The following is a 10,709-nucleotide window of genomic DNA, read 5'->3' as shown; positions in this document are numbered from 1 at the left end:
AACAAAAATTAAGTTGAACTAAAAATAACAAAATCTGTTTTTGTTAAATCATATATCATATATAGTCTATATGACTATAATTACAATTATTAACACTGCAGTCATCGATGAAAATTAAGAGCAGCTTTATTTCGTGCACAGATTTTCAAAAACAACCTGTTTAACGCGAAATACGTTTCTTCTCATGTTTTTCACTATACGGGCCACAAGAGAAATATTAAGGGAATAATTTAAGACAGATATATACCATCATCAGCCTATATTGAAGTAATTTTGTCTCTTGTTGTCTCAGAGAATATGCGACGATAATGCAGCGTTAGAAAGCTCCGTCAGTTTTTTTACTTTCACTTTCTCTATAGTGAATTTACTGACGTTCACCGGCATAACTCTTGCGCACAGTTTGCGCGTTGCTTGCTTGTGTTGCTTGACCCTGCCCCCATAATATCAATCGTTTATAGGCCACATATTAGGCATTTTTTTTAAGGTGTATTTTTTGTAATGTTAATGAAAGTGACACTAAAAATAAGGGAACATCATTAGGAAATCCTTGGGGGGACTGTGCCCGGGCTAAGCAAGTTTCTGATGGGCCCCGTCAAGCCCCGCCCTAGCGCCGCCACTGATTAGCCTAATTCGTTTTGGCTTGTTTAGCAAATAGCAACTTATATTTTTCATTCTTGTTTTCTTCTGAAACCATTCAAATTTGCCTATAGGCTAGGTATTGTTTATTGTTTTTACATTATAACATTTCGCTTTATTTACCGGTGTTATTTATGAATGTAATAATGTGGTTTCTGCTTATCTGTGTTTAACCTAAACTACAACGTAACATTAATGTAGACCTACATACCGGCATCTAAATATGATTTTATAATTGTATGCTATATAGACCTACCACATTACCCTCCACTGGGTGTAGAATGAGCAGCAATAAACTAAATTTTGGCATTTTATAATACTTCTGTGGATATTTTGGTAAAAGTAACTCAAAAGTAGTGTAACGCATTACAATTCAGAGATATTTTGTTAAAAGTAACTCAAAAGTAGTGTAACCCATTACAATTCAGAGATATTTTGGTAAAAGTAACTCAAAAGTAGTGTAACGCATTACAATTCAGAGACAGTAATATTGTAATGTAACTAATTACTTTCAAAAGACAGTAACTAGTAATATATAATGTATTACATTTTGGAAGTAACTTGCCCAACACTGGTAATTGGCTGAATACCTCAAGTGTGTGACGGAAATGTTAAGCCCCTTACTATACTGTGATGCCCTGTCCCGGCGCGACAAGACAAAAACAATAAAACCCATTACAAACGAGGCATTTGTTGCATCCAGTGGGGACATAATTACTGATTATAGTGACTTATACTGTCTTTTTACGCGTTGTGTTGCGTATTGCGCTGCGTAAACATAAAACCATGTCTGGAGAAACGACAAACAACAAGTGCTACTCTACACTGCTCAAAACTCACGTTCGAATCGTGAGTGGCAAATTCTTTAAATATAAAAAAAAACGTACTTACAGTCTGAGAGTCAGAAGCGCCGGACTGTCCTTGCAAAGTTGGAACTGCCCCACTTTATAGAAACAGACACCGACATTGTAGGCTACTCTCACAGGAAACAGTCCTCATCCGGCGCAAAATGCACTACACACATCTAAATATTTGGGTTTAACTGTTCTGGAACAGTGTTGTAAATGCAACTTAACCACTGATTTCTAGTTGTGTACTCTTTTGGAAGGCCAAACAAAGTAGTTTCACTTTCACAACGAAACACACAGCGTCACACACGGCAGGCTAGAGTGAGCAGCGCCCGGCGGGCTTGTGGCAACCACGTGACGACCCCGGCCTGGACTCTGCTTCGTCCACGGTGAAAGCCGATCCAGCGATTCATGGTGCGAAGTTGATGTATTTCCTCAGCGACCAGCACGGATCAGCTCTAGGCATGATGAAGCGGATATTGTCCTCTTTTGGAAGGCCAAACAAAGTCGTTTCACTTTCACAACGATACACACAGCATCTCGCCGACATGGCAGCGGCGGCAACAACAATACTACAGCGAGAATAAAAGTTACGCCTTCTTTCTTTGCGTGAACATTTGGGCGGCGTTATGCAAATCTTCCCACATCGTCATGTAGATATGTGGGGGCGTGTTAGAATGAGCCGTTTTAGGAGGGCGTGGTTGACTCTTAAATTTTATAAAGAATATCTCTTTGGATTTGAGACTTCAGTCTTTGCAACTTTACAGATCTTCTTTATGCACCAAGAGCTTGTATGTATTTCCTCAGCGACCAGCACGGATCAAAGAGAAAGGAAAAATTGCAATCGCATCATATGACCCCTTTAAGATATTTTTTGATTAAATCTGAGAGCTTTCTGACCCGCCATAGATGCCAACACAACTGACACGTTCAAGCCCCAGAAAGGTAGTAAGGACATCATTAAAATAGTCCATGTGACATCAGTGGTTCAACTGTAATTTTTAGGGATGCATCAATGTGATACTCAGTATCGGCTTTGATACTGGCATTGTCTGCCGGATCGGGTATCGGTCAGACGAGACCGATCTAAATCCGATATTGTGCGTATACTATTCTGTGTTATTGTTAAGCCCCACGAAAGGCACAAAATCATTATAAAGCACCATAAAGTTTTTGTGCACTATATTTCAAGTGTTCTGAAGCCATTCCATAGTTCAATTTGAGGTACAGATTAATATTTAAGTCAAGTTCACGTAAACTCTTCTCTCTGCTGCAGAGAGAAAAATATATATATTTACTTGTTTTTAATGAATGTATTTTACAACAATACAAAGAGCAATGTGTAACATTTTACCAGACTTAGTCCTACACTTATTCACTTTTATTTGTTCCCCACTACATAATGTTATTTCTCCAAATGTTTAGACTCGTGATTTTTCTAGAATAACTTTTGCTGCCGAATTATCCACTAACCTAGTTTATTATAGTATTTTTGTCATAGATTATGATTATATATTTTTTCATTTGTTATTTTTCATTAAAATGAAGTTGAACATTGAGCTTTGTTTAGTGTAAGCATAAAAAAATATTGGACTTTTCAACATGAAATCTTAAATTCAATAGTCATAAGGGATGTTTACACATTTCTGTGTGTGCATGACCTAAGATCTTTATTAATTAACTAGATATTGGAGCCAAGGTTTGGCTTCATTAAAACTCGACACTTCAACTCAAAAGTCCCTGCACATGCAATTTGGACCATATAAATATATTATATGCAAACAAAGTGGAGACCAAACACAAATTCATAAATACACATTCTCTGATCCAACAGTGCAGACACTATCCTGAACATCGTAGTTGGCTGCTGTCCATCCTCAGCTGGCCTCAATGAATCCCCTACTGTCAACAACTATCTGTGTCATGCTGACAATCAGACCGAACAGTAGCACACACACAAATGCTTGCTCACATATATACACACAGCCAAGCTTCACTGCTTTTACAAATCTAAAAAGGCTGGAATAAGTGTAGGAGTCCAACAGATCACCACTTTTTTAGCATCCAGGGGCCAGTAAGGTTTTTCTTTTGGGGGGATTATTCCAGAGGAATGCAATCTCTTTACATGCGCCAGAGGGCTGCACCACAGGACCTGAGGCTCAGAGTGGCCTGCAAACTATCAGAGAAATCTGAGAACTTATATTTGGTGCAAAAACAACAAGGATCATAGCAAGGCAGAATGCACAACTTAGAATATTTGGTATTTTTTTGCAATTCTAATTTACATTAAAGGTGGAGAAATTTCACTCCACATCTTTAAATAAAACTAGTTGAGAATTTTTTTAGCCTATAAACACTTTGTTGCGGCATGTTTTGTTAATGTAATAAACATGCATTATCCAACGAATATCATAAAAAGACTGATTTTTAAAAATGCTTTTCCTTTTAATTTGCTTGCTGTTAAATGCAACTTTAGAATGAGTCTAAATGAAGCTTCATGAGTGTGCTATAGCTGAAGGCAAAAACATCAATAGCATGTTGTGCAGCGGCACATGTTGCTTAACAGCGGTATACAGGAAAAGCCTGTAAAGTGTCACATAATCCTTAAGAAATCATTCTAATATGCTGATTTATTATTAGAATTATCAATGTTGGCAACAGTTGTGCTGCCAAATATTTTTTGGGAAACTGCGATACGTTTTTCAGGATTCTTTGATGAATAAAAAGTTAAAAAGAACAGCATTTATTCAAAATATAATTTTTTTCTAACAATATAAATCTTTGCTATCACTTCTTATCAATTTAACACATCCTTGCTGAATAAAAGTTAATTTCTTTCAAAAAAAGAATAAAAATGTACTGACCCCAAACTTTTGAACGGTAGTCTATATTGTTAGAAAATATTTCTATTTTAAATAAATGCTCTTCTTTTTAACTTTTTATTCATCAAAGAATCCTGAAAAAAGTATCACAGGTTCCAAAAAAATATTAAGCAGCACAACAGTCACGGTTCGGTACGTACCTCGGTTTTGAGGTCACGGACCACGGTTCAATACGAATTCGGTACAACAGGAGGAAAAAAATGTCATTTATTTTGAAAGGACTGTAGTGCTACATGTAGCATGAGCAGTTGTTTTTGATTTGAATTAGATTGTATAATTTCAAGATTTAAAGCAAAAACAGAATGGTCTGACTTTAGATTTGTGAAATTATGCTACATAAGACACCTGCACAAAACAAATACAGCAGACGGACTGAATGAAAATGCAGATTTATTCTCTGCAGCAGGTGGCGCTTATGGAACAGCAGCAATACAGCATTTCCTTGGTTACCGCTGTAAACAAAGCAGCTGTGCTTATAAACACTACTTTAATATGAATTATATGGCGCTAAGAGGAAAAGAAAATGCCATTGAAACATTTCTGAAGACGGTCAGTTCCTCTCAGAGATGCATTCATATAAACCCCCACATATTTGTCTTCCTATATTTTGAGCATCGCGAACAGTGAGCTTGATCTGCCTGATACAGTATTTTCTCCTCTTTACAGACCTCATAAAAATTCCACACAAATTACATTTTGGGAAATGATTGCAATGCAGTTTGAGTGCAATTCTGGAATAGAGATCAGCCGAAATAAAACTAAAAACCGGTTCCGATTTATAGCCGGCATGCCATCTGAACTCACTGTTCTTGTTTTTGGTTGGTGCGTAGATCGTCTCTTCTTCTGCTCTTTCCAGTTGTGACGGTTAGCGATGTATTGGATTTGGATTTGAATTGATCGCCTGTGACTGACTGAATTCGTCGTCTGACTGCATGAACCGAACCGTGACGGTTCGGGACGAATACATGTACGGTTACACCACTAATATATATATATATTTATATATTAAGCTGTGATGGTTCGGGACAAATACATGTACGGTTACACCACTAAAATATATATATATATATATATATATATATTAAGCCTGGGCGATAAAACAGTATCAATATTTATCGACGGTACACCTTCTTCGATATCGATATAAAAAAATTCCGATATAGGCACATACTATGAGTGTCGCAGACAGCACACACAAACACGAACACATGCTGAATTGAGTGCTGTGCCTGCCTGTGATGAGGAGATTGTGAATAAAGAATGAATATTAGTCGAATTTAAAAAAACATTTGCATTTGAATGTTAAGTGTGCATCAGGGAGTGTCATCAGTGGCGAGATGCGGTGATGATGTGAGTGACGTTTCATTTGAATGTTTTGTTAGTCTAGCCCACGAGACGGGCCGCAGCTGTGTTATGCATTCAACATATTAGAGAAATATAGAAGCTCAATGTGGGGAAGATCTTGATTAGGTTAAAACCGAAACCAAGCCATTCACACAGAACGCATATTCAGCGCATTTTTTAGATGGACAAATATGACTGCTGCACTCGCGTCTCACAGAAGAGATGTATATAAAGTCATGCAAAGTTAAAACAGTTTAAACTTTTAGAAAACACGTCACAAATTTATGGAGGTTTATTCCTTTTCACTGCGTCTCATATGTTTTTAAATGCAGTCTGTGTGAATGGCACTTCGGCTCTTTGGATTAAGCAATGCATAAATACATGATTCTGTTACGTTCATAATTGTTTATGCAACTTACAACATTATATTTGATTTTTATGAGTTAATTTAGACGTAATGCACGTTTTTATAGAGTTACTTGCTAAATGTGCTGCATTATTTTGCTCATTGCGCCCTCCTGTGGCCTCGGGAGACAATTAGACCTATACAATAAAGACCTATTTAATCTGCATATAAAACATTAGAAATTAGATATTTGTTTAATTTTTTATTGTGTTTGATTGTTAAAACAAAAAATATTTGTTGTTTGTCTCAATAAATTGTGTTAATTATAAATATAGTGGTTAAATTAAAAAAAAAAATTCTATTGCTTTTTGTTTTAAAAAAAAGGTTATAAAAATGTCAAAAATTATCGCTACCAAACGATATGAAACACTATATCGTTGATAAATTTTTTAGCTATATCGCCCAGCCCTATTATACATATATATATATATATATAAAGCACAGCTTAAAGTCACTTTCTAAGCATTCAGCTTTCTGTTGGTCAGTGTGATAAATCCATGCCACTAACTTGAACCAGTTGTGAAATCTGTGCGGGGAAATCTTTTGCCCTCGTGTGAAATTCATTGCCATTTAAATTATTAAACCTGAAAGCAAAGTGAATTTGTGTGTCCACGCCTTTATGCTCACCATTTACGATCAATAATAAAACAGTAATACTGTGAAATATCATTATAATTTAAAATAACAGTTTTCTACTTCATTATATTTTGAATCCTAATTCACTCCTGTGATGGCAAAGCAGTCTACTTCAGTCTTCAGTGTCACATGATCGCTCAGAAATCATTCTAATATGCTGTTTTCTTCTCTCCTCTCTAAAATACACACTTTATATTTGCAACTAAGCACATATGGAGTCCAGCATTCCAAAATACCAGTGGTCTCACTCTGGCCAAAGCAAAGGCAACCCCCCACTCTGAGTAAAGCTAGTGATCTGAAAGACTGAAACCCCCTATTCTGGGTCCACAGCCATGGTTCACTGAGGGCTTTTGAATCTATTCTTGTCTCTGTTGTAGTATCACGCAAGCAGAGCAGATAAAGCCAATTAACTTAATAAATCCAAGGCCAAAATCAGCAGGGGGTGTTATTAGTGTATTACAGCCACTGCACGTGGAAGTGAAGACAGGTTGGTCTTAGGCTCAGATAAAAACCTTCCGGTTACTGATGCATAGCCTTTGTGACAACTAGCCCCAGTCTCTTTTATATAAAAACAAGCAGCTATGACAGTACAGAGACCTAGACATCTGGCCTGAACAGGGAACGGCTGGCCATAACACTCACAAGCGGACAGTACGCCTGTGTGAACGTGTGTTCACCACAGCTATCATTACACAACAAATGAGCCAGTTCCCTCATTCTTTCATATTCACACACTGTCAGATGGAATTAGCAGTCAAGCACAAAAAGAACATTCTGGAGGCAATGCCTCTAACTATGAGAAAATCAACAACACTAATGTTGACTCAGCACAATTAAGGTGGAAGGCTATCAAGACAATGCAAAACATGTCTTACAAGTTCCTAAATGCAACATTAAGAACTGACAGTGAAAGATGACAACTCAAACTAGAGTGAAAGATAACAATTGACAAGAGAAAAACATCACAGGCGGTGGAGAGACGCTGTGCTCATAAAAACAAGGAGGGTGTGTGTGTGAGATTGTGAGGTTTCTGAGGGGAGGGCGAGTTGTTTGAATTCTGGTGCTGGATTGAACTGGTTTGGTCAAAAAGGACATGACCAGAAAGCAAACTACCGAATAACTTGGGTTAAACCTGAAGGTTAAAATGCAGAAGAAAAATATATTTAACAGATTTTATAGAGACTAATTAGTGATCACGTGTCAATAACAAATATACACACACAGTTATTGTTAACAAATCAAACTATATTAAATTGTGTTCTTTCTATTCTGGTGGTAGAAATAAATTGTCTGCATAAGTTGATGTCAGCAAAAGCATGTAATTCTCAGTTTATGGTCTGAATTTCAAAACTAATATCTGAAACTTTTAACAGAACACCCCTCTCTCTCGTTCAAAAAGAACACAGTGTTCTCTTTCCATAGAAGGAGGATACGCTATATGACACGAATACCCCCTCACAACAAGCTCCAGTCATTGGAAGTCGCGAATCGGTTCTTTCGAACAGTTCACTTTAAAGAACCGGTTCTAAAACGGATTCATCAAGCCCATAGAATTAAATGTTAACGTTAACATTTTGTATTAAAGGAAAAACCTTTTTTCGTCTGATTAGTCCATTTGGTTCACTTATCAGTTCTCGTGTTTGATCGGTTTAATAATTCAAGTTGATCTGAAGATCCGCTCGGACAGCTTCGTGAACACATCGTTATTATTGCACCACTTCAACCGAATCATCGAAAATTTCAGTTTTAAAGGGGTCATATGATGCTACTTTAAAGATCTTTATTTTGTGTATTTGGTGTAACAGAATATGTTGACATGCTTTAATGTTCAAAAAACACATTATTTTTCAAATACTGTACATTATTGTAGGTCCTCTATGCCCCGCCTCTCTCAAATACATAGTTTTCAACAAAGCCCCCTCCTTTGACAAGCGCAGTCTGCTCTGATTGGCCAGCTGACCCCGTGCATTGTGATTGGCCAAACACCACAAGCACACTTTGGAAATGTTTACCTTACCATAATCGCGAGCTTCAGCTTTCAAAGTAAATATCAAGACAGTTAATAATGTCGTTAGTTTTACCATCAGTTCAAGCCCGAAAGGGCAACAGAGTCGCGTGACAGACACAGTGATGATGCAGTACACAAGCCGCGGTTAAGACAGCTGACGTGCTATGATTTCTGACAGGCAGTTCACTCTCCTGTGATGTGACCCTGTTCCCCTCACACACACACACACGACGCGTTACTCTGCGCTGCGCAAAACTCCGCATTTGAACAGTCAATAGTAAATACTTAAACTAATAACAAAACATACTTACAGTCGCTGATTCAGAAGCGCCAGATTGTCATAAAGTCGGAATTTACCCTTTTTTTTTTTTACCCTTTTTTTTTATTAGAAATAGCCTTTGTACACAGCCAGCCTTGTACTCTTCTAGGTTCAAAAAACTGTCGTCCATAAAATGCGTTACACAAATTCGAACATCTGGGTTGTGCTGTTCTGTTGTAAATAAACCTTAACCAATGATTCCTATTTGCATCTACTTCCGAAGGCCAAATAAAGTTCTTATGCTTTCACACTGAAACACACAGCGTCTCCCTGACATGGCTGCATCAACACTATTGCTGTTCCTGAAACCAGGCCTTCTTTCTTTGCGTGAACATTTGGGCAGCATTATGCGAATATTTCCACATCGTGATGTAGACATGTGGGGGCGTGTTAGAACGAGTCGTTTTAGGTAGGCGTGGTTGACTCTTAACTTTTATAAAGAATATCTCTTTGGATTTGAGACTTTAGTCTTTGCAACTTTACAGATCTTCTTTATGCACCAAGAGCTTGTAACACTCCAAAGAGAAAGGAAAACTTTTAATCGCATCATATGACCCCTTTAAGTGACGATTGGACATCGCTAGCTGCCAGTTTGTGAAATCCACCGACTACTTGAACTTTATTCAATATAAGCGACAATTTGTCACATCATGCTTTCACTTCATGTTGCTCTATCATGCTGATCAACAAAAAAACTCGCCCTGATTCAACTAAAGCATTAATAAAACTACTGCTTCAAGATATTTTATCACTATAACATTAAAAAAAGAAGGTAGACTGAAGAATCCAAACTATCTCAACAAAACCAACAGTTAAACAAGTCTACATAATAAGAAATTAATGCTAAAGTCCAGCCCTGTCAATCACTTAATGACAACAGTTACTGGAAATGAAAAGGAATCAGAAAGTTAAGTGCGTGAGAGCGCACGCACGCTCATATTTTGTGCGCCTCACCTGAAATCTCAGTCGTTCTTTGATTTTAGCAAAATGTCCAGAAATGTAATGTAACATTTCAGCGCAACGTCTCAAATACGGCCACTCCTGACACACTGTGAAATATATCATCTTAAATAATCGATTATTACTAATTAGAATAGTTTCATCTCAGACATCTAAATAAACTGCATCCCCCCCAATACTGGGCCGTGCCAGTTCAGTTCGCTTTCTCAACAAGCGACAAACTACCACCCCATGCACGCGGCTGAAAGAAAACTGTCGACTCACCTTAACCCTGCTGACGATGTGGTTTTATGTGTTTTATATTTGAGCAGGTTTAACCAGTCGCCGATAATATCACGGATCCTCCTCTTGTTGTTAATAGCTCGTGGACACGGTCAGCCCTGCGCGCGCACCCGTGGAGCTGCTTTCTACGGGATGTGAGAGGTCTCAAATATCTCCAAAGTACAGGATTTGAGGAGATTACTATATTTCTCTTATGTTTAAGTGCGTGAGAGGCAAACTACACTCCAATCAATCAAAATCCCATTAAGTGATAGATGAAATTGTGACGAAAGGCAATCTTTGAAGACCGTAGTGCATAAGGAAAAGTCTGTTTCACCGGGTGTCATGTGTAGAATGTGACGTATAGGAGCAAGAGGATAACTTTGTCAGTGGAGGTGTAAAAATAGAC

General features: G+C 37.6%; 1 pseudogene; it reads right to left on the bottom strand.

The window, feature by feature from the left end:
- Positions 1–10,635, bottom strand: part of LOC107595684 (soluble lamin-associated protein of 75 kDa-like) — a 23,677-nt pseudogene extending 13,042 nt beyond the window's left edge.
- Positions 10,636–10,709: the final 74 nt, after the last annotated feature.

Source organism: Sinocyclocheilus grahami, unplaced genomic scaffold (genome assembly GCF_001515645.1).
Source record: "Sinocyclocheilus grahami isolate Dianchi unplaced genomic scaffold, SAMN03320097.WGS_v1.1 scaffold207.1, whole genome shotgun sequence".
NCBI lineage: Eukaryota > Metazoa > Chordata > Actinopteri > Cypriniformes > Cyprinidae > Sinocyclocheilus > Sinocyclocheilus grahami.
This window is presented reverse-complemented; position numbering and strand designations above follow the sequence as displayed.